This window comes from Mustela erminea, chromosome 3 (assembly GCF_009829155.1).
Source record: "Mustela erminea isolate mMusErm1 chromosome 3, mMusErm1.Pri, whole genome shotgun sequence".
In the NCBI taxonomy this organism is placed as follows: domain Eukaryota; kingdom Metazoa; phylum Chordata; class Mammalia; order Carnivora; family Mustelidae; genus Mustela; species Mustela erminea.
Window position 1 is genome coordinate 87821171 of NC_045616.1, and position 27065 is coordinate 87848235.

At 40.6% G+C, this 27065-nt stretch overlaps 1 protein-coding gene, 1 long non-coding RNA gene and 1 other non-coding gene across 10 annotated transcripts in view; all 3 read right to left on the bottom strand.

Annotated features, from left to right (window-relative positions):
• MATR3 (matrin 3) overlaps positions 1-8739 on the bottom strand; it is a 30183-nt gene extending 21444 nt beyond the window's left edge. The window contains exons 1-2 of one of the 5 annotated variants that reach the window (XM_032336554.1): positions 8596-8724; positions 2414-2488 (exon numbers count right to left, since the gene is read on the bottom strand). The gene's annotated coding sequence lies outside the window, so the exon portion shown is untranslated. The other 4 variants (XM_032336553.1, XM_032336552.1, XM_032336555.1 and 1 more) reach the window with 4 other exon arrangements.
• A 2397-nt stretch (positions 8740-11136) lies between these two features.
• On the bottom strand, positions 11137-26847 carry LOC116586505. Of its 4 annotated transcripts, none has more exons than XR_004284048.1 (7): positions 26746-26847; positions 25355-25393; positions 23734-23815; positions 22674-22771; positions 14931-15059; positions 14168-14311; positions 11137-11389 (listed from the first exon to the last, which is right to left on the bottom strand). It is a non-coding gene; the product is annotated as an uncharacterized LOC116586505 (long non-coding RNA). The 4 variants fall into 4 exon arrangements; XR_004284049.1 differs by lacking the exon at positions 11137-11389 and adding an exon at positions 11498-11713; XR_004284046.1 differs by lacking the exon at positions 11137-11389 and adding an exon at positions 11498-11802.
• LOC116587429 lies at positions 22845-23045 on the bottom strand. Its single transcript, XR_004284439.1, has one exon. It is a non-coding gene; the product is annotated as a small nucleolar RNA SNORA74 (small nucleolar RNA).
• Positions 26848-27065: the final 218 nt, after the last annotated feature.

Sequence of the window (27065 nt, forward strand, 5' to 3'; positions counted from 1 at the left end):
AAGAGCACTTACGAAAATAGTTCCTTTAGTATCTTGGGTCAGTGATTAAAAAAAAAGACAAGCCATTTTAAAAGGCTCATTTAAGCGAGACCTACTGCCTATATTAAGGCTAGCACAACACTGAGGTGTTTATTAAATTACTATTTAAAAGAGAATGGCTTATTGTACTGTTTTCCCCCGTATTATAAAATTGCCTTCCCACAGTTACCCTATACTACAGGTTAAGAAAGTTCAAAAGTAGTTCCTCTGAAATAACTAATCTAGAATGTAATTAAAAATTCAATTTACCCATTAAAATCTTAATGCCCATCAAAGCAAAAACAAACCCGTTTCACTTAAAAAAAAAAAAAAAAAAGCAGTACCTTCACCCTAAAAACACGAGACAATTCTAAATAACTAACCCAAGACAACTCTAAATAACTAACCCGGAGCTTAAACCTAGTTCATGACATAAGTGCAAATGACACTAAAAATGTTAACTTCATTGTCAACATCTGAATAATTGTATATATGGTTAAGAATTAAGTTTCTTTTAGTAACATTCAATTCTTCCCATTCCATCAATAGCTTTATTGGATTTACTTTCTTCAAAGAAGTGGAATACTAAAATATTACAGAACACAATTACAGGTTAACATATCCATAAAGTTCATGGTAAAGAGAAATAAATGGTCATTCCACATCTAGACTTCCTATATAAAATAACACTTTATTTGTCCCATTATTCATTCTTCCAGCGGATTATTTAGCAGGATTATTAAAATGAGCGTTAAGAGGGCTTTAATCTCTAAAACATTATAGAAAAAAATTCATTAAAAAAAAAAAAAAGATTTTATTTATTTATTTATTTATTTGACAGACAGAGATCACAAGTAGGCAGAGAGGCAGGCAGAGAGAGAAGAGGAAGCAGGCTCCCTGCTCAGCAGAGAGCCCGATGCGGGGCTCTATCCCAGGACCCCGGGATCATAACCTGAGCAGAAGGCAGAAGCTTTAACCCACTGAGCCACACAGGCGCCCCAAAAATTCACCTTTTAAATTCAGAATTTTAAATGCTACATCTTAAAGTTATCAACTACTACACTGAACTTTAGTTATGTTCTCAATTATGTGAAATAACTGCATCGTAGAAACAACTATTTTTAATACATGTATAATCATAAAAGTTTGTAGAGATGCTTAGGAAAAGTATCTATGTTGACATAATTTTAAACCTTTAATCTTACAAAAACTTAAAAGCAAGAGCTAGAAAACTGTAGCTTCTTATACTATTTTTCTCTTTCTGAAATAAAAACCCAGGAAGGTGTTAAGAATTTTCAGATTTCGGGGCGCCTGGGTGGCTCAGTGGGTTAAGCCGCTGCCTTCGGCTCAGGTCATGATCCCAGAGTCCTGGGATCGAGCCCCACGTTGGGCTCTCTGCTCTGTGGGGAGCCTGCTTCCTCCTCTCTGCCTGCCTCTCTGCCTACTTGTGATCTCTGTCTGTCAAATAAATAAATAAAATCTTTAAAAAAAAAAAAAAAAAGAAAAAAGAATTTTCAGATTTCCCGAATGTTCTATTAAGCCAAATACCCTTGTGATGTATTAAATTATTCGTGTGAAAATATGCCAAATATGTTTAAGGTAGGAATCAACATACCAATACAGCAAAAAAAAAAAAAAAAAAAAAAAAAAAAAAAAAAAAATCCAATCATGTCAACAATAGCACGGAAAGTTCACTATTAGTAATTTCAAAGAAGCATCATTTCGGAAGGTAGATGCTTAATTTTTGTCATCAATCACACAAAAGCAAAGATTCCTATAGTCAGAAGTACCTGATTCATTTCCAACTATAGTAAAGGGTAGTTTAATTATTCCTTAAAGTTTCACACTTTTAATTAATTTTATAATGGTCTCACAATTCACCAACATAGTTTCCAGCTTAAAGTTAGTAAATTTTTATTTTAATGTTAGTTTACATCACTATCTCTTCTTAACAGATTTTCCAACTTGTATCTCATCTTAAGGGTTTCATTTTTAAAAATGGATTTCCTATCTGAGCAATCTATCTTTTTTTAATCTATCTTTTATATAGCGAGCTTAAACTGGGTTTTTTGGGTGCTTTTTTTTTTTTTTTGGAGAGCTTAAACCTTGTACTTTAATCTGTGGTTCTTCAGTGCCATGATCTAATTTTAGTATGGCATACCTTTGAGTGACAGAAAAGGTTTTTTCACGATAAAATGAACTACTAATAGTTCATAAACCTCTTAGGAAATAAAGTCCCAGCTCTATTCATTTCAGTTTTGTTTAAAGCAATATGCACTCCATCAAGCAACAGGAGAAACAAAACACTAAAATGTAGTGCTGAGAAAGCTGAAAAAACCAGTGTACGTTTTTATAAAGTCCTTTACGATTATCATTCTTAATCCATTTTACAGACCTGGATTCAACTTCTAGCCCACTTCTTGATCCTTAGGCTAATGATATTAGAGTGTGTGTTGAAAAGTGCCTTCAGCTGCTAAAACAGAAAACATGTTTATCAGAAGGGATTCCTATTCAGGCTCGGAATATTTTTCTTCTTCCTACACTTACAGCAACTTTCAATTAGACATTAAAAATTTTTGGATTAAAGCAATACAGGATAGAAAGTTAATCCATTTACCAGACATTTGTGACTCCATCTGATTTTGATACTAGCTTGTCTTACTTTCCTCTCTACTTAGATTTAGTGAGCTTTCCTCAAGGTGCTATTTTGCATCATTAAGACATTTCCACTTCCCTTTCAACTCTCAGTTTCCACAAACATTTGTACAGCTATTTCATTCGGTATATATGGAGATTTTTTACCAAATACCTTGATGTGAATGCTAGTTCTACTACAAAATAACTGACTGAGAAAATCACTTAACATTTGTTTTTTCATTTGCAAAATGGGAAAGAAAATATCCATTCCATAAGGCTGTAAACATTTAATAAATCAGTTCACATAGAACACTTAGAATGGTTACTGACACATGGTCAGGACTGTAGTAATCATCTACTTTTACACAGATGACCGTAACAACCAATGAGAAAAACCTTAGATGCAAAACGAGAAACATACACTTCACTTGCACTGTACTCCCCATTTCATATGTCAACTTTAGTGTCTCATTCATTTCTATTCAAGGCTGGAATTCATATTTGAATTTTGCTACTGAACCACAAGTAAGCTTTAAGATACCAGATTTAAAGGCTGGCAGTAACTTAGATAACACTGAGGAAAAGAAGCAGAGGTGAAGGGATCTGAACAAATTAAAACTCTTCCTTTGTTCTCCATTACTAATCTACCTTAAAATTATCTTCTCATCCTTCAAAGGAAGTCCTTACCTCCCTGCCATAATCTTACTGCCTTTCTGCTGGCCTCTTTGCATCTTTGTTTACAGTTTCCAATACAAACCTCCTAAAACATCACTATTTTATATACACCCCTGCTAAAAAACACATTATTCCCTAACTACTTACCACATGAAAAGCACATCATTGTTCTATTGCCTTTCACGTTCTAGTTGCATCTTACGTCTCGAAACACATTTTCCACCATAAGCCAACAACTTATGCAAAAGATTTTAGAAGCAGTTATAGGTCTGCTCAGTACTTACATAAATATATTTGCTGAACTATCTCCCCTTCTTCATTTTGTACTAGTAATTCTCTTAAGGCCCAGCACTGCACCCCACTTTATATACAAACCACAGTGTATACAAACACACAAGTTTAGAAAGGGAATGTTAACATCTTAGATACCTTCTACCTACCAATTTCCAATGCCATCATCTTCCCTTTCTGCAGTCCTGTATTTTTAAGTTTTATCACTTAATAGATACATCCTAAAAAAATGTATTTTGCATTTATGACTGTTATGCACAAAATAACTTCTAATATGTACAGACTGTTTTTATCTACTTGTAAAAAACTGACATACATGAATTAAACCTCTATGTCACTGCAATACACACAACCACATGGCACATACACTATTTATTCTGCAGATGATGAACATTCAGGCTGTTTCCAGTTTCCGGCCATTACCAAAAATGTTGGTATGAATATTTCTTGGTGTCTCCTGAAGCTTCAGCTTTAACCTCCCTCCTCTGTGGTGCTTTTCCAGAACTACAGAGCCCATACAAGGATACTCAGTTAAGCACTGTATCCTGCTGTTCCACATTTTCTTACATCAAGAATTTTAAAGTACAAATGCTTTAATTCCTTGATACTACTTTTCCTTTCTCAAACAATTTTAAATAGTCACATATGGAATAGGTTCTTATAAAAGTTACCATACCAAAGGTAGATATTTAATATCCTAGTAATTTCTACAAAGGGGAAAAAAACCACACAAATCATCTTGAAAGATCAGAAAGTTATCTTCATTAGCAACCAATGATACTGCAAATCAAAGATCCTATTTAAACTCTAGTATCAACTGAGTACTTTCCATATTAGCTGCATTTACTGCTGCCCAGAAAGAAATCTACCATAGGTATCACGCTTTGCTCTTATTCAGCAGCAGTAGCTGAGATGAGTTACCTCACCCTCCCTTCATTCACCTTTTTTATTTTCCTACGAACTTGTTTGTATTTTAAGATAGGCACCAACATCCACAAGCTACTGGGACTGCCAATCAAAGAGAAATGTCAGATCTGCCATTTTAAAAACTTCCCAGAAAAAAGCAAACTCTTTTTATCAACTAACCTTTAACTTTGGAAAAGCTTTTTAAACCAAACCAAAAAATTTAAAAAAATTTAACCTTCAAATTTCATTGCTACTTCATGCAAATCATGTTTAATTGCAAAGTCTTGAGCCTTATAAATGAAGAGAACATTAAAGTTTGATACACAGCTGGAAATTATATGGAAGTGCATCATATCAAAGGAACTCCATCTACTCATACCTGTCACATTAATTATATTTGTCAGGCAAGATAACATAGCACTTTATCATGTATCTCCTATTGTATTACAAGTTTGTACTTAACCTTATGATAGACACAGGCTGCAATAACGCAAAAACTAAACTAGCAAACTTTAAAAACCACTTACAGGGGCACCTGGGTGGCTCAGTGGGTTAAAGCCTCTGCCTTCGGCTCAGGTCATGATCCCAGGGTCCTGGGATAGAGTTCCCCATCAGGCTCCCTGCTCAGCAGTGAGCCTGCTTCCGCCCCCCCCCCCCCACAGCCTACTTGTGATCTCTGTCAAATAAATAAATAAAATCTTAAAAAACAAAAAGAAAAAACAACCCACTTACGAACATCTTTTAACCGCTACACATATACAATTCTCTCAAACCATTCCCTTTCCTCTCTGCTCCAGTTTTTAACTATCCAGTAAAATTTTGTTTATGTAAACTTTTTTTAAAATCAATAATTTCAGAGCTCTCAATGATCCAATGAGAAGGCCCAATACAGAGCTAAGAATTATGAATTACAGAGCTTCATTTCCTTGGACACTGTTATCCTCGGAATAAACACACATAATTGTGAAACTACAATGTCTATGACCCTTCCACCCCACCCTCAAAGAACTCAGTATTGTCCAACCCAAAGTCAAGTCCACTCAGAACCTGTTGCCACCAAGTGTGGGGCAGTTTTAATGCAACTCTAAGTTAAAAAGTGTATTTTTTAAAAAAGTATGTATTTTTATAAAAGTACCTTTAACTAAAAGATGAGCTACGAATAACACTTTAATAAGCCATTACCCCATTCTTTGATTTTGATCATCATTAAAATAGTTTAAAAGCTGCACTTCACATTGTAACTTAATTACCATCAGTCCGCATAATGGTAAATTAAATATTCTTACATAAGGATGCCTTCGGATTCCTCCATTTGTCTACATGTAATAACCAGGGTATCTTACATAATAAACACTACTTTCTGTCACTTCCGAATACTCTGCACTTTAGATTTAAAGAAACTAGCTCACTTCTATCCCAATTTCTCTCAAAAATACACGAGGTCCTAAAGAAACAAAACACGAGATACTGTTTTTTAAAGTAGTCTAGCATGCATAAAAATGTCTCATCACTCTCCCCCTACAAAGATAAATGCAATTTCTTGAGGAAATGTCAGAAAAACACAAGGAAAGAAATATAATATCACCCATAATGCCAATGCCAACATCCAGAGCTAACAATTTTTGGTACATCTCTATTTTTATGCTTATTCACAAGTTCCTTTAAAAACCAACAAAAAAGGAATTGAATTTGGAATCACCAGAGTTGTTTTATTTTCTTTCCAAGTAATACTATATTCCATCATTCTCCCATTATTACTCTCCTCTTAAAACACTGCTTTAAAAAGCTACACAGATTTCTATCAGATGGCCACACTATTATTAGCACATCTGTAAGTGTTAAATCTTTCAGATTTTTAGCAAGCTTGGTAACTGAGATTACATTTATGTACACAAATCTTTTGTACACTGTTCCCTTAGGATAAATTCCTTTAAGTATATTCCTTCCATTTTTAAACCTATTTAATTATAAAATGAGTCTGAATCAAGTACCCAAACAACACACAAGTATTATAGAACACACCCGCAGCACTGCCACTGTTTATATTGCCACCACCTCCTTGGGCTTTAATCTTTTCTTCTATGAAACCAGGGATTTGAATTACATTTTCTGAAGTCATGTAAAACAATTTACTGGCTTTCCTCATGCCAGTATTTGTTTACCTACCATTAGCTCATCTGTAATATTATTTAGCATTTATAATATCCTGAGCATTAATGAATATATTAAGTTTAAAGACTCCTTTAACATGCATAGTGATCAAATCAAGAGTGGTTAAATCCTTTCTAATCTGTTCAAAATGTTATGTGAAGTCAACTTCACTTAAAAATAGCTGAGAAGTGAATTGTGCAAAAACTTCCTTTCTGGGTAAAATGTAAGTTAATGTTATAACCATATAAATATTAAGTGCAAGGGGAAAAAATTGTAAACTTAAAGCACTTCACCACAAACATCTTCTGGCTAAAGATCTCTGGTCCCAGTCTTACATAACAAACCAGAACAATCCTCATTTAGTACTTAAATTGTGTTCAATTTCAAGTTTGCAAAACCATTCCGGTTAAGTGCAAAAGGCAAACAAAGCGTTTTTGCAACAAAAATCATTGTCCACCTTCCATTTCTAAAACATTACTGCTGAAAAATTATGACGACAGACTGCGCAGACGACTGAGCCACTGAGTTTTCAAAAGGAAATTCTCAACCTTTATGAAAATAGCCAAAAACAGAATTTTTGCCCGCCGAGTACAACTGTTTAAATTTATCTGGGAGAAAACTGTTTTATCGACTACTCCAAAATCTTAAACCAAGCTCTATTCAACAGAACGCAACATCAAGACAACAATTTCATGACTAAGAGCTGGGAAATAAACGACTCTCGCTTTATTCCAGCGCGCTTCAAAGACTAGAAATTTCGGAATCGCCATAAGCATTCTAGAAATATCTGTCTGGGAAACTGTAACTGATCCAACAGGAATATTCCACAGTATAAGGCCACAGAGCAGGAAAAACATCTAGGAGAATTCTTCCACGGCAAACGAGAAAAGTCCCTGTAAAACAGCGAACATGGCACAAGGCTAGCAATGAAAAGAACAACGATGCACCGGCTACACCACGGTACTCCGAAGCCTTTGTCTGGAAACCGGAAGGTCCCACAACACACGATCCTCTTTAGAGGAACGCAGACTGATAATATCTCAATAAAGAGAAAAGGAATAGGAGGTGACTCTCTAATCAAGTCTCTTGGCTCGCAGCCTACTGCAGAAGGCTTTCTCCACGACGCAATACGAAAAACAAGCGTTAACGTTTCATTTTTCGGCCATTTTTACGCGATGGGGGTGGGGTGGAATTGTTTCTGAGGTCCAGCTAAAATCCCGCGCGGATGTGTGTGGGCGGGGGACAGGAGAGTCTTAGGGGGCGCTATGAAACTATGGGCCAAAAGCAAAGCGAAGGCCGTGACACCAAGAGAAGAAAGAAACGCTGCTCAAACGGCTAAGCTTTCCAGAGTCTGCGAAATCCTCCATTTTGCGGCACGTTTTAAAGGGGAAAAGGGGGGGGGAGCACACACCTATCTAGGGCTGGCGCTATTCCAAGACTTCGCTGCTTAACTATTCTCCCCAAACGGCAGGCCCCCTATGGACAGCCAGTCCCTCAGGCCTCGAGCGCTCCTCCCTTCGCCTCAGAGCTGCAGCCCGCGTGTAACGGGCTTGTCGTCCCGCCCCCGCCCACAGCAAGCCCAAGACGCGGGAAGTTCGGCCGATCAGCTGCCCTCGGCGCCCCCCGACTCTCCCGCCTCACCCCCGGCCCTTGGCTGGCCGCGTGTCTCCCTCCGGGACCGCTCACCTCCGCCGCCCGAGGAGGCTGGTTGCGCCGCCACTGCGCTCCTAACATGGCGGCCGCCGATCAGGCGGCTCACATACGCAGCGAGGAGGGAGGCAGAGCGGACGAGCGGGAGCGAGCAAGAAAGGCGCGCCGCCGGCTCCCCGCGGCCCCTGTCGCCGTCGCTGCCTCCTCCCGGCGGACGCGGAGAACCCCCGGCCACCCCACCCCGATTCTTACCCGCTTCACGCCTACCTTAAGGAAAGGGAGAGGGAAAAGGAGAGGTACCTCTCTCCCAGCGAGCGGGACGCGGAGGCTCCCACAATCCCCCGCAGCAACGGCGCTGGTAAGAGGTGGCAGCGGCGGCTGCAGCCCAAGAACAAACCCGCTCTCGCGAGAGAGTACACCCACCCCCACCCCCTCGCGGGTCCTGTTTCTGTGCGCGCCAGGCCCCTCCCCCTACTCAGGGCGCGCACACCACCGCGCCTTCGACGGCGGTCGTTGTTCTCTAACCCTGGAGCCCGCCTGTGGCGGGAAATGTATAGGGAGCTACAGTTGATGAGTTCGAGTCCCATCCCCTAAAAAGATTTTCCCGAACCCTTAAACTTCATGGTGTAAAATTTAAATAGGGTATGCTTCAGAAAGGAGTCGCGGGAGTTAGTGCTTAGACCTGATTTCTTCTGATTATTCTCTCAGTATTTGCCGAGGAGTGATAGCAAGGGCCAGACGCCGGAATCCATACCACTTTGGCTGGTTTTTAATCTCAGTAATTCTGTGGAGGGTCATGGAGGCAGAAGACAGAGAACCCAGCCCACTTAAATAAAGACCACCGCCGCCACTTTGAATTTGAATGAATGTAAAACGCCCGAGACTGATACAGGTTCCTGAAATGCACATGTGAAAATCCCGAGGTCGACTTTGAGATACTGCCTTAATAAGTGAATACAAATACTAGTAACACTCAAATATTTAAAATCTTTACTATGCTGAATCAGTTTCGCATCTTTGAAAAATCGCTCAGGGTCCTCTGTGAAGATAGTGGAGAGGGCAAAGATGGAATACCACAGACCAATAGAAAATTGAAGAGATCGTCTAGTTCAGAACTCAGCTGATGTTCATTTCACTACTGAAGATGAGGAAGGGGAGGGTCATGGATGGATGAAAACTCCAAGGTTAGCAGTGCTGTTAAGTGGCACTGGCAGAGTAGCAGGAGACTATAAGACAAGATGTTTGGCATCAATTTTAAAGGAGTGGTATTTATGGGTCTTGAGCTCAGGGGTAAAAGATGTGGGTTAGTGACACATTTGAGTTAATGACATAAATGAAGCGATGGGATTTGGAAGTTAAGCTAGAGACAGTACAGTGAAAAGAGGTATTAGGACCTTGAGAAGCAAATCAGTTATAGCTAAATGGCAAAGGAGACCAAGTGAATACAGAGGTAGCGGGGAAAAAGCAAAAAAAGTTTTGGGAAGAGCAGGGAGGCACACATTGTACTGCCTTGAGAGCCAAAATAGAGGTCAAAGTGATCAACAAGGTCAGATGCTATCAAAAGCGAAGACTAGGACTAAAAACATCTACAAAAGATTTAGCTACATGGACATCAGTCTTTTTTTTTTTTTTTTTTAAAGTATTTTATTTATTTATTTGAGAGAGAGACAGTGAGAGAGAGCATGAGCTAGGAGAAGGTCAGAGAAGCAGACTCCCCATGGAGCTGGGAGCCCGATGCGGGACTTGATCTCGGGACTCCGGGATCATGACCTGAGCTGAAGGCAGTCGTCCAACCAACTGAGCCACCCAGGCGTCCCATGGACATCAGTCTTATTATGGACTTGCTCCAGTAAAGTGAGAGAGGAAGTCAGACTGGAGGTGTATCAAAACAGGAGGATGGAAACTACCCAATGCAGGAAAGGTTTGGCTATGAAGACTGGAGAAAGCAGGGTGAGTTTTCCAATTTGCTAAAGGAGTTTCATGGGTAAAAAAATAAAATAAAATAAAATAAAAGTCTACTTTATTCTACAGAGAGTATAAGCAGGAGGAGCAGAGGGAGAGAATCTCAAGTGGACTCCACACTGGGCAGAGCCCAAGGCAAGGCTCTATCCCAGGACCGCAAGACCATGACCTGAGTCCCACGGTCAACTGCCTGTGCCACCCAGGTGCCCCTTACTACGGGAGTTTTGAGCACAATGAAAATGTTGGTAGGAAGAGTACTTTAATAAAGTATTGGTTAAAGAAAAACAAGCTAGGGGCGCCTGGGTGGCTCAGTGGGTTAAGCCGCTGCCTTCGGCTCAGGTGATGGGATCGAGTCCCACATCCGGCTCTCTGCTCAGCAGGGAACCTGCTTCCTCCTCTCTCTCTGCCTACCTGTGATCTCTCTCTCAAATAAATAAAATCTTTAAAAAAAAAAGAAAAAGAAAAACAAGCTAGAGGGATGATTTCTAACAGACACTGAAATAGGATCCAGAGAAAGGAGACATGCCTTTAACAAGAGGCAGAGAGGAGATGTGGAGTTTTCATTAGGTTTGGTTGAAGCCTTGGGAATTGAAGGTGACTTAAATTTTGTGACTAAGACGTCATTGAGGGCTAGAGTTTATAAGGGACAATTAAAAAAAAAAAGATTTTATTTATTCATGAGACAGAGGGAGGCAGAGGCAAAAACAGGCTCCCTATGGAGCAGAGAGCCCAACATGGGACTTGCATCCTGGGATCAGAACCTACGCTAAGGTATATGCATAATTGACTGAGCCACCCAGGTACCCCAAGGGACAATTTTTAAATAGCCATGGTGAAGAGTGTAACTGCAATCCCACATCTGCATTTATGTTGTGTAACCATTAAGAACTGAGGCTCCTCCAAATTAAGTGATGTTTAAAGCCTACTGGGGTTAGCTCTGGAATGAAATTTTGGGGAATCCACATTCCTCATTGAGTCTTCCGTCCATTCAAAACCGTATCTGCCTTCCACTTGGTGAGACTTTTGACTCCAAGTAATCTTGGCGAAAACTTCCCTTTATGTTGTTTCCAGATCTTAGATGAAAGAAGAAGCTCTGCTCCTTTTGAAGAAACATGAATGCATTTTAGAACTAAGATATGCACTTACCCATGCTTTTGTATAAGGCTGTAATGCCATCTGGTGATCATACAAAGAAGGAAAGTCAAACTTTATCATTGAGTAATTATTTATTGAGGATCTGCTTAGTGGCTCATCAGCAAAAAGACACATTGGAAACCAAACTTAATACAAGATTTCAGTCATCAAATGCCTATTTCATGAGGGACACAGTACAAGGGTAGGGATTCAATGACCAATTGCCAACTCTTGAGGATCGTAGTCTGATGGCGAATGGACAAGGAGTCTGGCCTCAAGGTGGGTCTGGCTGTGAGTAGAGATGAATCAAGAGCTCTATACTGTTTTGGGTGACTTGGGAGTAGGTGAGTTGTGCACCAGGGATGGTGAAGAATGTGGCTATAAAGCAAGAATTTCTGCTAAGACTTTGGAAGGTCTAAGTGACAGCTTGGTACAGCTATGTTATGTAAGACTTTAAACACCAGGAAAGAGTTTGGATTTGAGCTGATAATGAAGACCTTTTACAGTTTTGCACAGGAGACATATTGAGGACATATATTCTGATGCCACACAATCATTAGGCAGCTGATAATGCTTTCTAATTATTATCATAATTTTGAGGATAAGGTACCATTATTCCTGTTTTATGTAAGAGATTAAGAAGCTTGCAGGTGATGCAGCTAAACAGTGACAAAAGCCAGGATCTGAACCCAGTTCTGTATCCGTCCAAACACAGAGCTTTTGAGCATTTTATGATACTGCCTTCACCAGAGCTGTAGTCTCAGAATCTCTTGACAGTCCACCATCTACTTATTTTTTTTTTTTAACAGATTTAATGCCCTGAAACCAGGTCATCCCTATAATTTAAGCTATTTAAAAATAGAGAACTGTTAACCAATGGCTCTTTTAGCAATGGCACGGCAGGGAGGGCAGGCAGGCAAGAGGGGGTTTAGGAAGGAATTTTTGAGTAGATAATACATATGATAAAATTCAAAGAACACAAGTTTTCCCCAACTTAAAGGTAACCCACTTACCAGTCATTTCTTTTGTATTCTACGGATTTTCTATAAAGAAATACTTTGTATGTGTATATGTATATGCTTGTGGTTTACTAAAGATGGCCACAAATTCTTTGCCACGCTTCTCATAGTGGAATCAATTTCCACTCTGCCTGCATCTGGAAGGGCCTTATAAATGGCTTTGACCAACAGAACGCAGAAGTGACTTTTTTTTTCCACAGAAGAGATAAAATTTTAAGATTTTTTTTCACCCACTTGGAACCCACTTGCCATGTGAGATACCCAACCACTATTAAGAGGTCACACTGAAAGAACCAAAGTACGTCAAGTCTATAGCTCCTACTGAGTGAAGACTCCCAACAGCCAGAGCTCTAGCTGAGTCCATGTAGAACACAACCACCCAGCTGAGCCCTATCAACTGGAAGAATTTTAATACTTGTTTGAACCACTAAGTTTTAAGGTGTTTTGTTACATAGTGATACACTAAATGAAGATTTATTTACTTTTTTAATCTCTATGCCCGGTGTGGGGCTTGAACTCATGAGCCTGAAACCAAGTTGTGTGCTCTGCTGACGAGCCAGCCAGGTGCCCTTCCATACAAAAGTTTGAAAATCTAGTCACATAATTCCTTCCTTTTAAGTACTCCTCATTTTTTTTTTAAACTTGGAAGGCAAAGGTACTATATTACACAATTAAAGGAAAAACCATGCTTTCTTATTGTACTTTTTAAACATCATTCAGAGTCTATTTCTGGATTTCCTTTTATCTGTTCTATTCATTGAGTAAGCTATTCGGTTGCCAGTATCAGCACTTTACTCTTTTTGTAACGTTTTAACATCTGGTAGGGCTAGTTATCCTTTATGATTCTAATTTCTCACAATATTATGATTATTCTTATTTTTCCATGTGAATGTTATAATCATCTTATGTAGTTACAAAATTAATCCTGTTACTTTTATTGGAATTTTTATAAACTTAGTTTTCTTTAGGAGATTTATCTTTATGTTGAAATTTCTTGGACATGGTATGATTTACCACTGAAGGTCTCATTTGTGTCTGTCAGTATTTTAATGTTTTCTTCATCGGTAACCTCTGTACATCTGTCTAATTATTCCTATCTTTATTTTCCTTCCAAGTTATCTTCAAACCCATTATTTGTTACTTCAATGGATCACTTTCAGTTGATACCCATAGATATATTTCCAAGTAAACTTACCATCTATGAGTGATTTTATCTAACTACCTTTGGTAGTAACTTTGAACAAAGCTCTTTTCTTTTCTTTTTCTTTCTTTTTTTTTTTTTTTTAAAGATTTTATGTATTTATTGGACAGAGAGACACAGGCAGGGCGAGTGGGAGAAGGAGAAGCAGGCTCCTCCCAGGACCCTGGGATCATGACCTGAGCCAAAGGCAGATGATTAAAAACTGAACCACCCAGGTGCCCCTCTTTTCTCTTTTTTTAACGGGATCATTTCTAGGGTTTCCTCATTAAGCATCACACAGCCTTTTGGGTAAGACACTTTTAATAGGTTAGGAATGTTGATCCTCAGCAATTTTAACAAATGCTATTTTAGCATGTAGGGAGATTATTCTCGATATATTGTTGAATTAATCTTGGAAAAACTTTTCCGTGTTGTATTATTTGTAACAAGTTTGTTTATCTTTATGCCCTTAATTTAGCAGTTGTACTACTATGCATGGAACCCTACTCTACCCCAACCTTTAAAAAAGTAATCTTTGGAGCACCTGGTTGGATCATTAGGTTGAAGGTCCAACTCTTCATTCAGGTCATGATCTCAGGCTGGTGAGATGGAGTCCAACACTGGGATCTGCAGGGGCCTGGAGCCTGCTTAAGATTCTCTCTCTCCCGCTTCCCACCACATTCTTTCTCTTAAAAAAAAAAAAAAAAAAAAGGCAAATATTTCAGGAATGTTTTACAGTCTCAGAATTCTTATTCTGACCCTCACTGAACCCATAGTTTAGTAGGGCCAGCACTGAAAAATTTTAATAAAATGTGACAAACACTATCATAGGGCAAAGTCTGGATGTGGGAATGTGACCCACTGAGGCCTTCCAGAGGGGCATTTTTAAAAAACCTGAGATTCAGAGGCGGTATGACAGGAGGAATGAAGTAGATGGATGCTAAGAGCAAGGCTAACGGTTTGTCTGTATATGTTCTTTGTATGCTCAGAACAAAAGAAAGCCTCCTCACGCTTCAGCAACAGTGGCCAAGATGCTGATAAACTGAAAGAAGGTATTTGGCATTTGGAATGGTTTTAAGAAACTAGAAGAAACTGGCACTTAAGTAGTTCATCAAAGATATTAATCCTTAATCTGAATGAGTTTGATGATTGAAAAAGGCAGCAGATATTCATTAGAATTAGTTGGAAAGACCTGGAGGCACCATACTTAAAAGTTCCAAATCAAATACTAGCTTTGGAACTAGATTAAATTAACACCACAGTAGTTCTGACCCACTGTGTGACCCTTAGGCAAATAACAGCAGAACCTTGTACGCCTGATGAGAGGATTAAGATATGTAGAATGAGTTTACAATTCTGGCACATCATCAACACGCAGTAAATGTTGTCAGTGTTGCAAAGCACCACATGTCCTGCAGTTTATTTACAGGAATATCCTAAAATGACAAATGCATAGATTCACAGGTTATTTACTTTTATAGAGCCCCAGAGTAAACATGTTAACATTATCCATTTAAGTCTGGTTATAACCTACATTTTAATCTGTCACCTACTTGTCAGCACATGACCACTAGTTAGAGAAGTTTTCTAGTTGTAATCTACACACAAAGCTGTTTCACAGCTTTTAACTATAAAGACATAGATTACAAAAAAAAGTAACAAAAGGCCACACATATATTTTAGTTAACAGATGTCTCAAATTGGAACAGATCTGCAAATCTATTATTTTCATTCAATACTTTCTGAAGTTAAATTTAGTCTTAAATAGTTGTGCACTAAATTACATCTTTACAGTCCAAGAGCAAATGCTTTGGAAATCAGACGCCATTGTTTTCATAATTTTTTTTCTTTCAAACGGTTAAACAAAACCAGCACTGTTGATACCCTCACTTACTGTGGTAATCTTAAAAAAAGGAGGATATGCCAATGGCATTACTCTATTTTGGATACATTTTGACACAAAGATATTCATATTTATCAGCAGAAGGTCTTTAGTCAGCTGTCAGCTGAATTGAGGCTGCTTGGCTGTTTGAGAAGTGAGGAAACCTTGAGAAGCTGGTGAATAATACCTTTCAAAGGACTCTTAAACGCGGCATCTGCAGATTCTGATTAGCTAGCTCTGTGGGAAGCCATGGTGCAAAGATACTTGGAACAGGTATTCAGACACTCAGGCAAGGTGGCTTCTCTGCAGAAGGGCTGTCTGAGCTAAGATCTCAAAGGAGACAAAGTGAAGAAGATGGAACCAGAAAGTAAAACAGCATGTGCAGAGACCTAAGAAAACGCTTATCAAGTACAGAAAGAAACCAGTGTGGCCAGAAGGGAACCTGAGGGTAGTAAAGATGAGGAGATGAGAGCGCTAAGGGGTATACTGTATAAGGCCTGACAGGCCGTGTTAAGCAGGGACTATTTATTGTCTATTACTCACCCTCAATGTCTAGCAGAGTTCATTTAATAAAGGCTATAAACCCATTAAAAGTGTGAAATAAATGACAGCCTTTGATAAGATATGTAATTAGCATAGGTCATTGTCTTCCTCTAACTCAGTCCTGGAGATTACACAAACAAGAAGTAAGTTAGAGATACAAAGAGACGTTGGAGGAACTGATCATGACTGCCTACCACAGAGGGGCAAGAAATGGAAGCCTAGCAGAGATAAGGGCAGAGTGCCAAGAGAGTAGGGGTAGTTGCAGGCTGGGACAGAATTTTTCTATTCTGCCTTTTCTCCTCCTGCTCATTGCCTCACATCTTTCACTGGCAGGGTGGCCAGCACCTTGCAACCCTACTTAGCCCCTGGAGTTCTCCTCCAGAGTACTCAACTGAGGAGGAGAGAAAGTTCTACTAGCAGCTACTCTGGTAAAGCCCAGATTCTAACGCAGAGGCTTTGTGCCTCAAGGGATTCTCTACCCTCCAACCCATTCCGGCACCAAAGCCTGAGCTTAGCTCCTCCTTTTTACAAGCCGCTAATAAAAAAGTCCCATCCTGGGCGCCTGGGTGGCTCAGTGGGTGAAGCCGCTGCCTTCGGCTCAGGTCATGATCTCAGGGTCATGGGATCCAGTCCCGCATCGGGCTCTCTGCTCAGCAGGGAGCCTGCTTCCCTCTCTCTCTCTCTCTGCCTGCCTCTCCGTCTACTTGTGATTTCTCTCTGTCAAATAAATACATAAAATCTTAAAAAAAAAAAAAAAAGTCCCATCCTCCACTGTGAGCTCTGAGTAAAAAAAGAGTAAAAAGAATCAACTATCACATCTGCTAGAAAAGCAAACAAAGCCAACCAGTATGCTAGATGAGACAAAATAAATGACTATAGAGGGGCATCTGGGTGGCTCAGTGGGTTAAAGCCTCTGCCTTTGGCTCAGGTCTTGATCCCAGGGTCCTGGGATTAAGCCCTATATCAGTTTCTCTGTCAGGCAGGGAGCATGCTTCCTTCTCTCTCCTGTCAGCCTCTCTGCCTACTTGTGATCTCTGTCTGTGAAATAAATAAAATCTTAAAAAAAAAAATGACTATAGAATAAAAGGTGATGAATATTAAAAATGGAATATTTATAAAATATGGGTAACAGTGAATTAAGGATCCTGGTTATACAGTTCATTGTTCTACCAGCAGACAAGGGCCTAGGAAGCAACAGTACCTTATTATCAAGAGCATACCTAGTGCCCAAATCTTGTTCCTGAATGCCATTTACCAATAAAGGAAGCAGTGGTCTCTGGACAAATGCTTGACACTGAGACAGGAAAGATACAAGATGAACACGGAGCATCTTAATAGTGCCATAAAGTGAGAAGCACTTAAAAACCAAAACCCCACAATGATGGAGGTATACTGAAGGGATACAGTGGCCAAACAAAGCTCCCAAAGGTCAAAGCTGGAACACAACAAAATAAAGTATTATTGGACTACTTTCCAAAGCATAACAGAAATATCCATGAGTTCATAGTGGTATAAATAAATTGAATGAGAGAAGAGATCAATTTATTTCTTAAGAATTCCAAGTAACCAGGCACCTGGGTGGCTCAGTCGTTAAGCATCTGCCTTTGGCTCAAGTCCTGATCCCAGAGTCCTGGGATCAAGCCCAACATCAGGCTCCCTGCTCAGCGGGAAGCCTTCTCCCTCTCCCACTCCCCCTGCTTGTGTTCCTTCTCTGCCTGTGTCTGTCAAATAAATAAATAAAATCTAAAAAATAATTTTAAAAAATCCAGTTAACCTATAGATATTATTCCACCTTCAAAAGAGAGTACAACCCTTGTCTTTTAAGTGTTTGTTGCACATGTGATTTCATTCCAAAGCACACAGAATTGGGTCAGGGGGAGTAACTCTATAGTGGAGAAATTTGGCAAGACAGATCTCAGCCAGCTGATCAAGGTAACAGCAACACTAATAAGTCATCCTGATAGAAATAGAATGGAAATTTACCTCTGTGGTCTTCCTCTCAAAATCCCTTAAGCCCAGCTTATTCATGAGAAAAACTCAATCCTAATTGAGGGACTTTCTACAAAACACCTTACTCAAATTCAAGGTAATCAAAAACAAGCAAGTCTAAGAAGCTGTCATAGCTAAAAGGAACCTAGCTGGCTCAGTTGGTAAAGCGTGACACTTTATCTCAGAGGTGTAAGTTCAAGCCACACGCTGGGCATAGAAGTAACTTCAGTACAAAATCTTTAAAAAAATAATAAATTGGGGCGCCTGGGTGGCTCAGTGGGTTAAAGCCTCTCCCTTCGGCTCAGGTCATGATCCCAAGGTCCTGGGATGGAGCCCCGCATAGGGCTCTGCTCAGCAGGGAGCCTGCTTCCCCCTCTCTGCCGGGCTCTCTGTCTACTTGTGATCTGTCTGTCAAATAAATAAAATCTTAAATAATAATAATAAATAAATTATTTTTAAAAAGGAGCCCAAGGAGGTATAATAACTAAATGTAATACCCTCAAAGAGATATTGGAACAAAGGACATTAAGTAAAAACTAAGGAGGGGCATATCATGGCTTAGTTGGTTAAGCCTCTGCCTTCAGCCCAGGTCCTGAGTTCAGCCTGCTGCTCTGCCTACTTGTGATCTCTCCCTCTCTGTCAAATAAATAAATGAAATCTTAAAAAACAAAACAAAACGAACAAAAAAAACTAGGGAAATGTGAATAACGTATGGACTTAGGTAATAGTAACGTATCTATATTAGCCCCCTATTTTTTGATAAATGAACTACACTAGTGTAAAATGTTATTAGAGGAAACTGGGTGTAGGGTTCATGGGAATTCTTTGTACTAATCTTCACAACTTTTCTGTACATCTACAATTATTCTAAAATAAAATAAATTTCAAGGTCTATTTTATTAGCCTTTTCTAAGGCAGTAGTTAAGTCACCCTTAACAAGTAGTACAAAATGTTCTAATATTCCAAAGAGCCTTGGAGAACAGGGAGGGCCAAAGTAACAGGCTTCTTTGAGCCAGACCTTAGGATACTAAACTGACAAATATATGACCCAGCAAGCTGGCTTATTGTTTTTAAATAGCAATAAAGAAAAAGAATTGCTAAGCAGACATTCTTTTTTTTTTTTTTTTTAAAGATTTTATTTATTTATTTGACAGAGATCAAGGTAGGCAGAGAGGCAGGCAGAGAGAGAGGAGGAAGCAGGCTCCCTGCTCAGCAGAGAGCCTGATGCGGGGCTCGATCCCAGGACCCGGGGATCACGACCCGAGCCGAAGGCAGAGGCTTTAACCCACTGAGCCACCCAGGCGCCCCCTAAGCAGACATTCTAAGTATTACAGTTGATTTGTTAATTCAGTGAAATTGTTTTCCAAGAGAATATTGACAGGTCCATTAACTGGAGCTGTTCATAAAGCCCTAATTAAGCAACAAGATTCAAGGAGTCACTGTCACTCTTTTAAGTACTTAATTAGTTGCTCTTATGGGATTGTTTTCTTTTGTGTGAATTCCTAGGCAGTGATCCACCTTGCTGTGTCCTTTGGGGCCTGCACAATTTATTTCTCTGGAGTTTTATTTACCTGATAACAATTTGAGACGTAATCCACAATTGTATGTATTTATTTATTTTAAGATTTTATTTATTTATTTGACAGACAGAGATCACAAGCAGGTGGAGGCAAGTAGAGAGAGAGGAAGGGAAGCAGGCTCCATCCCAGGACCCTGGTATCATGACCTGAGCCAAAGGCAGGGGCTTTAACCCACTGAGCCACCTAGGTGCCCCGAAATCCACAATTTTAATGTGAAAGTCCACTGACAGCAATTTCAACCCTGAAGGAAGGGAAGTAAATTACAGATAGGCACCAGGGATGGTCTACTCAATACTTGCGGCTCCCTTATCCACCGTGCCTTAGTTTTTCCTCTTAGTATGGCATAGGACTGAGCCTTGAAACTTGAGCAGGACAATTAAGAGGGTCACTGTGTCTCCTAATTGCTACCTACAACAGGAGGTGGCAGCTTGGAGTTAAAGAGTTACTTTGAAATGTTTTACTTCATCATTTTTATTTCCTCACCAGGAAATTAAAAAAAAAAAAATCAAGTCAACAGGGAATAGTAGGTGACTAATTAACTTCACTTATCAAGTAGGAAATCCCATTACATTATTTTAATGTGCATGATTAAGCCACTGAAATCTCTTGGGATATTGAATACAGGCACAGACATCAATGAATCATCCTTTTCAAGTGGCAACAACGACACATCCTCCCTCCACCTGGGTAGCCTTAACAGTGGTCAGGAAGATGATCTGGATGCTCAGAGGAGCTTACCATCCCAGATTTTAAACCCTGACGTCATGACAAAAGTCATCCTCCTTCCTTAGGGACCATTTCTATTTCACTACCTAGGACTGAAGCTGTGATCAGGCTCTGCTGGAAATGAAGACTGCTGTTTTTTCTTAGAACCTCTCCTTCGGGAATATATTAAAAATGAAGAGAATCACTACGACAAAAGCAAGCTGTGCAAAGAGTATATACAACAAACTTCAAACACAAGAAATGAGGACTAATCTACTGCTGGATTACTAAAGTCCTCTAAAAGAGGTAGAGTTTAAGGACAGAGTGCTAAAGGCTTGCTGTAAGGCAAAGGTATTGATAACCTGGAATTTTTCAGAGACGTGTTGGTACTGGCCCTGAACCTGTCACTGATGAGCTGGCAATCTTTAAGGCCTGAATTTCATTTTCTATAACAGGGATTGGTAAACTCTAGCTCACAGGCCAATTTTGGCCTGCGAATCTGTTTTTGAAAACCCCTGAAGCACAGAGTGAAGGGTGGATATTTTTAGTTATAACCCTGAAAACTTTACAAAATTCCAATTTCAGTGTCCATTAATAAAGTTTTATTGGAACACAGCAATGCTCACTAGTTGACACACTGTCTATGCCTATGGCTGCTCTCTTATTCCAAGTGCAGAACTGAGCAGTTACCAGAGACTATGGTGCCCAAGTCTAAAATATTGTCTGGCCTTTTACAGCAAGTTTGCCAACCCCTGCTCTAGAACAACAGTGTATAACAAAACTTTCCACATTGGTGGAAATGTTCTTGGAGCTGTCCAAGATGGTAGTCACTAAATACTGAGATGGAAAAGCAGACTTTTAGTTTTTATCAGTTGAACAGTCTTATGTATTGCATAGCACAGCTCTAGAAAATGAGACTTTAGTTTAAGCCTCGGACTTCAGATCAAGTATTCTCTAATATTCTCGTACTCTACATAATTTTTGAGAACTCATATACAGTTTTTAATCATATACATTTTTTCCACCTGTAAAGAAAACCTCAGTTCTTAAAAAAATTTTCTTTCTTTTAATGTAAGCTTTACAAACAATGTGGGGCTTGAACTCCAGACCCTGAGATGAAGAGTCGCATGCTCTTAAAAAAAAAAAAAAAAAAAAAAATCACATGCTCTACGATGCTCTACAGACTGAGCCAGCCAGGAGCCCAAGAACACTTCACTTTATATTTTAACTTTACCCTCACACTACTACCACACTCTCACCATTTCTGATACCAGATGTGTGTGTGGGTTTTCCCCCACACCAAGCAAATCTGTGTCAACAGCTGGGTGTCCTACAGTTTCACTCAATTCTGACACTCTATATACCTGGAGTATCATCAGACCTCACAGGTTAAGGGCACAGTCCAACAAGACTGCCCCTCCCTCACTTCAAATGCCAATCACAAGTTCAAGTTGTTACCAGTGAACAAGTTTTGACCAGTCTCTGATATAAATCAATCAGAGGTTCCCACAAACTACCCCTTCAGGTTTGATTAATTTGCTAGAGTAGTCTCAGAACTCAGGAAAATGGCTTCCTTACTGTTTACCAGTTTATTTTAAAGGGATATGAGAAAGGCTATAGATAAACATCTAGATGGGAGATGCACAGGGCAAGGCTATGTGGAAAGGGGCAATGAGCTTCCATGCCTTCTCTGGTATACTACTCTCCCAGTCCCTCCAAGTGTTCACCAACCTGCAAGTTCCCTAAACCCCACACTATTAGGATTTTTATGGAGGCTTCATCATGTGGGAATGATTATTACTCCCATTTCCAGTCCCTTTCCCCTTTCTGAAGAACGCAGGTGGGGCTGAAACTTCCAAGCTTCTAATCATTGCTTGGCCTTTCTGGTGACCAGCCTTATTAGAATAGGACATTGCAATCAGCCACGTAGGGGAAGGCTCCATAGCTCAGGGGTTAGAGCACTGGTCTTGCAATCAGCCACGAAATTTCTGGATTTAGGAGCTCAGTGTCAGGAATCAGAGTCAAAGACCGAATGATAGAACAAAAGATGCTCCTAGTGTTCTTATCATTTAGGGAACTTTAAGAGTTTTGGGACTTCTGGGGCACCTGGGTGGCTCAGTTGGTTGGGCATCTGCCTTTGGCTCAGATCATGATCCCAGGGTCCTGGGATCAAGCCCCACATCAGGCTCCCTGCTCAGCAGGAAGCCTGCTTCTCCCTCTCCAATAAATAAATCTTAAAAAAAAAAGTTTTGGGAATTATGTGCCCAGAATGGGAGCAGAGGCCAATACAGATATTTTTTCTGTTATTGCACACCACCCATCTGAGCTGAAACAAGTTAATGAGAACCTACCCAACAAAAGGGACTATATTACCTATCCTGGTGTCACATAGGGCTGTCAGACATCTGAGGTCCTGATGGAGGCAGATTTCTCTCTCAGGTAAAGGCATCTAGGATTCAAAGAGGAAAGGAATGATAAGCTATCCCTAAGATAGGGTCCCCTCCTCAAAGAAAAGACAAAAAACTGTTTGCACCCAGACTAGGACCAACTCCACAGAAGGAGTTACTCCACTCTCAGAGGTGCAAAACGCTGCCCGGGAGTACTTAGCCACAACACCAAAACAGTGCTTGGAGCCAGACCTCAATAAAGGCAGCGTTTGCTCTTCCAACAGTGTAACACCATCCAAGGCACCACATTAGCCTGGATAGCTGACAACCACTGGGTGACTCCCAAAGCAGCTACCCAGACACTCAAGAAGATGGATACAGGTATCCTCATGAATTTAATGTTGACTGCAAACCACAAGCCTGGAAGCAGTGATGGCAGACTTTGCTGCCAAGCCCTTTAAACAAATAGGAAACAGGAACCCCTTTCCCATGCCTTCGGTCATTCTGTCCAACATTCACGGAATTCCTGCTATGTGCCAGGCACTATGACTGGGATCTAGCAGTGAACACCCAAGATACACCATCCTTTCTTTTTTTTAAAGATTTTATTTATTTGACAGACAGATTTCATAAGTAGGCAGAGAGACAGGCTGAGAGATGGGGAATCAGGCTCCCCGCTGAGCAGAGAGCCCAATAGGGGGTTCGATCCCAAAACCCTGGGATCATGACCCGAGCCCAAGGCAGAGGCTTTAACCCACTGAGCCACCCAGGTGCCACCACACCGTCCTTTCTTTCCTGGACTTTATAATCTCCTTATACATTCTACAGATGGAATGGTACAGATAATCTCAGAGATCCTAAATGCCTTCAGACCATAACCACCGATATCCCACTTAGCCTTTCACTGCTCAGAGGCTGAACTTGTTGGAGGGCAAATATTGGTGATGTTGCTTTCTGATGGATACCAACTAGCAAACAGGCCTGCCACACAGGAAGCAGTCACTGAATAGGGAGGGACATTTACCTGAGAATGCCATACCGACTGTTCACCAGCCACTAATTTCCTCTCTTCAGGAGGGCCAATGATGCCCTACTTTCAAGTCATCCTAAAAAAGAAAAGATTTCACGGTTCAACACCCTATACTAAAACAGCAGCTCCTGAAGCTGCTTTTCTGTAGAAATGGAAACAATGCTGTCTGCCATTTATGATTTACCCTATTTTCAATACCTTTCAGAATTATTTCCCATCATCTTTTTATTGCCTAGAATTACCATTAAAGCTAACCGTTCCCCCAAACCCTCTAGATATCTCAACTCCTAAGACCCCATTTGTATGAACATCTGAGGTATTCACACAAAGCAATCAACATTAAGCTAAAGGAACCCTTTTTAGGGAAAGGTAATTGATAGAACAAAGCTACCTTTTATAGGGGCGCCTGGGTGGCTGAGTGGGTTAAAGCCTCAGCCTTCGGCTCAGGTCATGAGCCCAGGGTCTTGGGATCAAGCCCTGCACCGGGCTCTCTGCCTGCCTCTCTACTGGTGATCTCCATGGGTCAAATAAATAAATAAATAAAATCTTTAATAAATAAATAAATAAATAAATAAATAAAGCAAGCTAGCTTTTATAAATAACTCCCCTGCCTCCTAACATCCTCACCAGTTCCGCAGTGGAATCCAGGATGTCACTTTCCACAGAAGCAGCAACTAAGTCAGTCTTATTGGATAATCTCCAGCATCACCCTGAGTGGTAAGTATTTGCCTAGAACTGAGAAGCATCTCTTCTCAGAAAATTAGTGATCCAAAACAAAATCACTACAAAAAGGGACACAGTATTTACTGCTCCAAAGGACTCTGTTCATTCCTGAAAATCAGTAAGAAACTCACAAAAATATATTATCAGCCTAAAGAAGAAATTAGTATGGTTGTAGCTAGGCCTACTGCCTAGAGCCTCTCAGTCTACTGATATTTTTCTTTTTTATTAAAGAGCCAGAGAAGAATGCCCATAATTTTAAAGCAACTTCACACCAAAATTTCCCTAATCAGGTGTTCCTATAGGTAACTACATCTATGAAACCCTCCACAAAGGGATCAGCATGACTAGCTCTGTATGGTGTAGGAGCGAGGGCCAGGCACTTTGATTTGCAACTGAAAAATTGCAAAAATCCCATTAACTTTTTTCCCCTGTACAACCCCCCCCCACCCCGCTCTGGAGCATCTGGTAGGCACTCAAACAATAAAAAGGTGACTTTCTCCCTCAACTTCTACATTACTCATGGCTTGTTTACCTTTGTTCCCATTTCCAAGCAATGATTCAAGTAACTTCATACTAGCCAAACCTGTTGAACAAGAACCACTCAAAAAAAACAAAATAAAACAAAACAAAAAAAAACACACCACTCAAAAAGATTTGGATTTTTAGGTGTTCCCCTGCAAAATCATGCCCTTACAGATTTAACCTTTGTGAATAAGCAATTATGCTGGCATCCTGGTATAGTTAATAACAGAGTTGGCATGAACCAGGCCCAGAATGCCAACCAGCTGTCTGCTGCTTCTCTCCCAGCAGTGTAACACTTGCCTAGGTACAGGTCAACCTAGGCAGCTGCCTACCGCTGGGGCGGAAGGCAGGTGAATGAAGTTGCACTCACCTGGGGCTGCCTCTGTCCAAAGCCCATGCCTGTCCCCCTCTGCAATCGAAGCACGCCAGGTTAGAGTCAACCAACAGTAGTGAACACTTATGTGAAGTTCAAGACCTCTGCCCGCAAACTGTATAACTTATTCCTGAGTCACAGAAATAGGCAATAAAACAAAAAGCTTTTGCTTGGTTAGCTTTATTTTCTCACATCATTTGTTACCCATGTGCCACAGCAACTAAACAGGGGGATTTTTTTTAACATTCTATTTTTAAGTTATTTTCACTCAACATGTGGCTCGCACTTAACAACCCCGAGATCAAGAGTTGTATCCTCTAGCGACTAAGCCAGCCGGGGCCCCTCAACAGCAGCATATTAAGGGTCTAGTCAACAAGTAGAAGGAAGCTTGGCTCTATCACTTAACAGCTAACAATGAACAAGTCATTTAACCTCTTCGCACCTCCCAGTCTCATTGGTAAAATGGGAAGGTTATCAATAATACTCTGTACACAAGCTGGTTGTTAGATCTAAAAAGAATATAAATTAAGCCTAAGAATATCTGGTATAGAATATGTGGTCAATAAACACTTGCTGCTATCAAAAGCTACATTCCAGGCAAGGAGATGAGGAATTAGGGGGGAATAGAAGTGGAAAAATTATCCTGGGAGAGCAATGGGCAGTGAAAATCGTGAAGGATGGTTAGAACTAGACTGGAGAGGATGTGGATTATGAGACCTTTTGAGGAACAATAAAAGCAGTACTTTATAAAAACCGGATGTGATAATGGGTATGGAAGGAACTGGAAACAAGCTGCCATTCCTGCCAATGACCTCAACTACTGGTTGAAAGCAGTAACCAAAACGTTTGCAAGAATGTTAATAAACATTCTTACCCACTCACCATAGTAATTTACCTTATTTACATAAGATTAGGGTTTCTAAGACAATACCTTTTTCCAACCAAGCTTTAATTTCACTCTTAATCAACTCCAAACAATTGAGAGAAAAGGTAAAATAGAGGGGGCTTATCGTTCAGGTCTAAAAATGAATCTTAAAACAGTCTGCCCCTTTCAGGGGCTTGGGTTGAACGACCTGACCGAGCTCCACCCGGACACGTGCTCATCACAAATGTTCCCCAGCCCCTGGCCCTAGCGCCAGGCGTCCGGGAAGCGAGGCTCTCAGACCGGATCTAGGCGACTCTCCAAGGACAAGAAGGATGGTAGAAAACAGGGGGCGACTCTAGGGCTACATTTTCCCAGCGACTCTTCGAGATGCCCTCCAAACCTGGGGTCATGGTGGAACGAACCCCAATTTCATTCCGAGCCCAAGAAGAAGCCTCCCCACCGCTGCCTCTCGCCCCGAACTGGTAAACCTCCACGGCTGCTCCCCGCTTGGCCCTTAACTCACCCGCACGTGTCTGGGAGCTCGGCCGGGGTACTCCCGCCAGAGCAGAGGCCGCAGGGGAAAGGACCGCACGGAGCGGAGGGAAGCCCCGCCCCGGGGCGGATACTGAGCAGGCCCTCAGTGGGCGGGGCCCGGAAGCCCCGCCTAGGAAAGTCCGGGTTAGAAAAATGCGGGAGCGGTGGCGGAGGTGAGCATACTCCTTAGAGTAGCTAGCACCTCACGATAAAAGGGGCAGGAATCTGCACGAGGGCTACCTTTATTTGACTCCCATCCCGTTTGTTACTTACGGATGGGAGGGAGCATTGGGTTTGGACGTGCTAAAG